This window comes from Bufo bufo, chromosome 3, assembly GCF_905171765.1.
Source record: "Bufo bufo chromosome 3, aBufBuf1.1, whole genome shotgun sequence".
In the NCBI taxonomy this organism is placed as follows: domain Eukaryota; kingdom Metazoa; phylum Chordata; class Amphibia; order Anura; family Bufonidae; genus Bufo; species Bufo bufo.
This window is the reverse complement of record NC_053391.1, coordinates 536,733,666-536,739,803: the sequence shown is the minus strand read 5'-3', so window position 1 is coordinate 536,739,803 and position 6,138 is coordinate 536,733,666. Positions and strand designations below refer to the sequence as shown.

The following is a 6,138-nucleotide window of genomic DNA, read 5'->3' as shown; positions in this document are numbered from 1 at the left end:
TGGGCCCCAGGCGGAGAGCTATTTGGCGCACGCCCTTCCGCCCCTAAGGATCGCAGGGCAACATTCTTTGCCTCCTGTCTCCTCCTCCTCCTACTCAGCTTCCTCCTCCTCTTCTTCCACCTGCTCATCCAGTCAGCCACACACCTTCACCACCAACTTCAGCACAGCACGGGGCAAACGTCAGCAGGCTATTCTGAAACTCATATGTTTGGGGGACAGGCCCCACACCGCACAGGAGTTGTGGCGGGGTATAGAACAACAGACCGACGAGTGGTTGCTGCCGGTGAGCATCTAGCCCGGCCTGGTGGTGTGCGATAATGGGCGAAATCTCGTTGCAGCTCTGGGACTAGCCGGTTTGACGCACATCCCTTGCCTGGCACATGTGCTGAATTTGGTGGTGCAGAAGTTCATTCGCAACTACCCCGACATGTTAAAGCTGCTGCATAAAGTGCGGGCCGTCTGTTCGCGCTTCCGGCGTTCACACCCTGCCGCTGCTCGCCTGTCTACGCTACAGCGTAACTTCGGCCTTCCCGCTCACCGCCCACCAGGTGGAACTCCACCTTGCATATGCTGGACAGACTGTGCGAGCAGCAGCAGGCCATAGTGGAGTTTCAGCTGCAGCACGCACGGGTCAGTCGCACTGTGGATCAGACCCACTTCACCACCAATGACTGGGCCTCCATGCGAGACCTGTGTGCCCTGTTGCGCTGTTTCGAGTACTCCACCAACATGGCCAGTGGCGATGACGCCGTTATCAGCGTTACAATACCACTTCTATGTCTCCTTGAGAAAACACTTAGGGTGATGATGGAAGAGGAGGTGGCCCAGGAGGAAGAGGAGGAAGAGGGGTCATTTTTAGCACTTTCAGGCCTGTCTCTTCGAAGTGACTCAGAGGGAGGTTTTTTGCAACACCAGAGGCCAGGTACAAATGTGGCCAGACAGGGCCCACTACTGGAGGACGAGGTGGACGAGGATGAGGAGGAGGTGGAGGAGGATGAGGATGAAGCATGTTCACAGCGGGGTGGCACCCAAAGCAGCTCGGGCCCATCACTGGTGCGTGGCTGGGGGGAAACACAGGACGATGACGATACGCCTCCCACAGAGGACAGCTTGTCCTTACCTCTGGACAGCCTGGCACACATGAGCGACTACATGCTGCAGTGCCTGCGCAACGACAGCAGAGTTGCCCACATTTTAACGTGTGCGGACTACTGGGTTGCCACCCTGCTGGATCCCCGGTACAAAGACAATGTGCCCACCTTACTTCCTACACTGGAGCGTGATAGGAAGATGCGCGAGTACAAGCGCACGTTGGTAGACGCGCTACTGAGAGCATTCCCAAATGTCACAGGGGAACCAGTGGAAGCCCAAGGCGAAGGCAGAGGAGGAGCAAGAGGTTGCCAACGCAGCTGTGTCACGCCCAGCTCCTCTGAGGGCAGGGTTAGCATGGCAGAGATGTGGAAAAGTTTTGTTAACACGCCACAGCTAAGTACACCACCACCTGATACGGAACGTGTTAGCAGGAGGCAACATTTCACTAACATGGTGGAACAGTACCTCAACGTACTGACTGATGGTTCGGCCCCATTCAACTTCTGGGTCTCTAAATTGTCCACGTGGCCAGAGCTAGCCTTTTATGCCTTGGAGGTGCTGGCCTGCCCGGCGGCCAGCGTTTTGTCTGAACGTGTATTTAGCACGGCAGGGGGCGTCATTACAGACAAACGCAGCCGCCTGTCTACAGCCAATGTGGACAAGCTGACGTTCATAAAAATGAACCAGGCATGGATCCCACAGGACCTGTCCATCCCTTGTGCAGATTAGATATTAACTACCTCCCCTTAACAATATATTATTCTACTCCAGGGCACTTCCTCATTCAATACTATTTTTAATTTCATTTTACCATTATATTGCGGGGCAACCCAAAGTTGAATGAACCTCTCCTCTGTCTGGGTGCCGGGCCTAAATGTGTGACAGTGGCCTGTTCCAGTGGTGGGTGACGTGAAGCCTGATTCTCTGCTATGACATGAATACAGATTCTGCGCTGACATAAGGCCAGATTCTCTGTTACGGGACCGCTCTCCTCTGCCTGGGTGCCTGGGCCTAAATGTGTGACAGTGGCCTGTTCCAGTGGTGGGTGACGTGAAGCCTGATTCTCTGCTATGACATGAATACAGATTCTGCGCTGACATAAGGCCAGATTCTCTGTTACGGGACCGCTCTCCTCTGTCTGGGTGCCGGGGCCTAAATGTGTGACAGTGGCCTGTTCCAGTGGTGGGTGACGTGAAGCCTGATTCTCTGCTATGACATGAAGACAGATTCTGCGCTGACATAAGGCCAGATTCTCTGTTACGGGAACTCTCTTCTCTGCCTGGGCCTAAATGTGTGACAGTGGCCTGTTCCAGTGGTGGGTGACGTGATGCCTGATTCTCTGCTATGACATGAAGACAGATTCTGCGCTGACATAAGGCCAGATTCTCTGTTACGGGACCTCTCTCCTCTGCCTGGGTGCCTGGGCCTAAATGTGTGACAGTGGCCTGTTCCAGTGGTGGGTGACGTGATGCCTGATTCTCTGCTATGACATGAAGACAGATTCTGCGCTGACATAAGGCCAGATTCTCTGTTACGGGACCTCTCTCCTCTGCCTGGGAGCCTGGGCCTAAATGTGTGACAGTGGCCTGTTCCAGTGGTGGGTGACGTGAAGCCTGATTCTCTGCTATGACATGAATACAGATTCTGCGCTGACATAAGGCCAGATTCTCTGTTACGGGACCGCTCTCCTCTGTCTGGGTGCCGGGGCCTAAATGTGTGACAGTGTCCTGTTCCAGTGGTGGGTGACGTGAAGCCTGATTCTCTGCTATGACATGAAGACAGATTCTGCGCTGACATAAGGCCAGATTCTCTGTTACGGGACCTCTCTCCTCTGCCTGGGCCTAAATGTGTGACAGTGGCCTGTTCCAGTGGTGGGTGACGTGATGCCTGATTCTCTGCTATGACATGAAGACAGATTCTGCGCTGACATAAGGCCAGATTCTCTGTTACGGGACCTCTCTCCTCTGTCTGGGTGCCTGGGCCTAAATGTGTGACAGTGGCCTGTTCCAGTGGTGGGTGACGTGAAGCCTGATTCTCTGCTATGACATGAATACAGATTCTGCGCTGACATAAGGCCAAATTCTCTGTTACGCGACCGCTCTCCTCTGTCTGGGTGCCGGGGCCTAAATGTGTGACAGTGGCCTGTTCCAGTGGTGGGTGACGTGAAGCCTGATTCTCTGCTATGACATGAATACAGATTCTGCGCTGACATAAGGCCAGATTCTCTGTTACGGGACCTCTCTCCTCTGCCTGGGTGCCTGGGCCTAAATGTGCGACAGTGGCCTGTTCCAGTGGTGGGTGACGTGAAGCCTGATTCTCTGCTATGACATGAAGACTGATTCTGCGCTGACATGAAGCCAGATTCTCTGCTATGGCATGAAGAGACTGATTCTCTGCTGACATGAAGCCAGATTCTTTGCTATGGCATGAAGAGACTGATTCTCTGCTGACGTGAAGCCAGATTCTCTGCTATGGGACCTCTGTCCAATTGATATTGGTTCATTTTTATTTTTTTTATTTTAATTTTAATTCATTTCCCTATCCACATTTGTTTGCAGGGGATTTACCTACATGTTGCTGCCTTTTGCAGCCCTCTAGCTCTTTCCTGGGCAGTTTTACAGCCTTTTTAGTGCCCAAAAGTTCGGGTCCCCATTGACTTCAATGGGGTTCGGGTTCGGGACGAAGTTCGGATCGGGTTCGGATCCCGAACCCGAACATTTCCGGGAAGTTCGGCCGAACTTCTCGAACCCGAACATCCAGGTGTTCGCTCAACTCTAACCTTCACCACTAACTTCAGCACAGCCAGGGGTAAACGTCAGCATGCCGTTCTGAAACTGATGTGTTTGGGGGACTGGCCCCACACCGTGCAGGAGTTGTGGCGGGGTATAGAACAACAGACCAACGAGTGGTTGCTGCCAGTGAGCCTCAAGCCCGGCCTGGTGGTGTGCGATAATGGGCGAAATCTCATTGCAGCTCTGGGACTAGCCAGTTTGATGCACATCCCTTGCCTGGCGCATGTGCTGAATTTGGTGGTGCAGAAATTCATTAACAACTACCCTGACATGTCAGAGCTGCTGCATAAAGTGCGGACCGTCTGTGCGCGCTTCCGGCGTTCTCATCCTGCCGCCGCTCAGCTGTCTGCTCTACAGCGTAACTTCGGCCTTCCCGCTCACCGCCTCATATGCGACGTGCCCACCAGGTGGAACTCCACCTTGCACATGGTGGAGAGACTGTGCGAGCAGCAGCAGGCCATAGTGGAGTTTCACCTGCAGCACGTGAGTCGCACTGCGGAACAGCACCACTTCACCACCAATGACTGGGCCTCCATGCGAGACCTGTGTGCCCTGTTGCGCTGTTTCGAGTACTCCACCAACATGGCCATTGGCGATGACTCCGTTATCAGCGTTACAATACCACTTCTATGTCTCCTTGAGAAAACACTTAGGGCGAGGATGGTGGCCCAGGACGAGGAGGAGGAAGAGGGGTCATCTCTAACACTTTCAGGCCAATCTTTTAGAAGTGGCTCAGAGGGAGGTTTTTTGCAACAGCAGAGGCCAGGTACAAATTTGACCAGCCAGGGCCCACTACTGGAGGACGAGGAGGATGGGGATGAAGCATGTTCACAGCGGGGTGGCACCTAACGCAGCTCGGGCCCATCACTGGTGCGTGGCTCGGGAAATACGGAGGACGCTGACGATACGCCTCCCACAGAGGACAGCTTGTCCTTACCTCTGGGCAGCCTGGCACACATGAGCGATTTCATGCTGCAGTGCCTGCTCAACGACAGCAGAGTTGCCCACATTTTAACGTGTGCTGACTACTGGGTGGCCACCCTGCTGGATCCCCGTTACAAAGACAATGTGCCGTCCTTAATTCCCTCACTGGAGCGTGATCGGAAGATGCGCGACTACAGGCGCACGCTGGTAGACGCGCTCCTGAGAGCATTCCCGACTGACGCTGGGGGACAAGTGGAAGCACAAGGCAAAGGCAGGGGAGAAGGAAGAGGTCGCCAACGCAGCTGTGTCAGCGCCAGCACCTCAGAAGACAGGGTTAGCATTGCCGACATGTGGAAAAGCTTTGTCACCTCGCCGCAACAACCGGCCCCAACTGCTGATATGGAGCGTGTTAGCAGGAGGCAGCATTTGAACAACATGGTGGAACAGTACCTGTGCACACGCCTACACGTACTGACTGATGGTTCTGCCCCATTCAACTTCTGGGTCTCCAAATTGTCCACATGGCCAGAGATTGCCATGTATGCCTTGGAGGTGCTGGCCTGCCCTGCAGCCAGTGTACTCTCTGAACGTGTATTTAGCACGGCAGGAGGCGTCATTATAGACAGACGCAGCCGCCTGTCCACAGCCAACGTGGACAAGCTCACCTGGCCTAGATCCCACACCTTGTGCAGAATAGACAGTTCTAACAGCCTCAACCATCCATTCTTGTACTCAAGTGCACTTATTCCTTTTTTTTTTTTTATATGTCCCAATATTTTGGGGGATACCCCTATGAAAAAATGCAAAATAACACACATCTGTGTTGGCTACCTATTCCTCCTTCGCCGCCGCTTCCACCTAGACCGCCACGTGATCCTACACGGCCACATCCACCCATTCACCGCCTCCTCAATCACTTCCTCCAACATCATTCCTAATTTATATATTTTTAAGGTCTTTTATGTTTTTTTATTTCATTTCCCTATCCACATTTGTTTGCAGAGCATTTGCCATGCTCTTAAACACATTTTGCTGCCTTTTGCAGCCCTCAAGCTCTTTCCAGGGCTATTTTAGAGCGATTTTAGTGGCCAAAAGTTCGGGTCCCCATTGACTTCAATGGGGTTTGGGTTCGGGGTAAAGTTCGGGTCCTGAACCCGAACTTTTTCTTTAAGTTCGGCCGAACTTGCCAAACCCGAACATCCAGGTGTCCGCTCAACTCTACCTATATTATTTTCGCTACTCCTGGCACAAATGCAGTGCAGGTGTCCTTCAAAAATGCCTAAATGTTGCCCACTGAGCTACCAGAACAGAATTAATGTAATGTCCCTGG

The 6,138-nt window shown here is 53.1% G+C and overlaps 1 long non-coding RNA gene across 1 annotated transcript in view; it reads left to right on the top strand.

Annotated features, from left to right (window-relative positions):
* The window catches only part of LOC120995897, a 27,295-nt gene extending 22,223 nt beyond the window's left edge, over positions 1-5,072 (top strand). Inside the window, exon 4 of the long non-coding RNA XR_005777693.1 lies at positions 5,062-5,072. This is a non-coding gene — a long non-coding RNA (uncharacterized LOC120995897). The remainder of the gene's footprint in view (positions 1-5,061) is intronic.
* Positions 5,073-6,138: the final 1,066 nt, after the last annotated feature.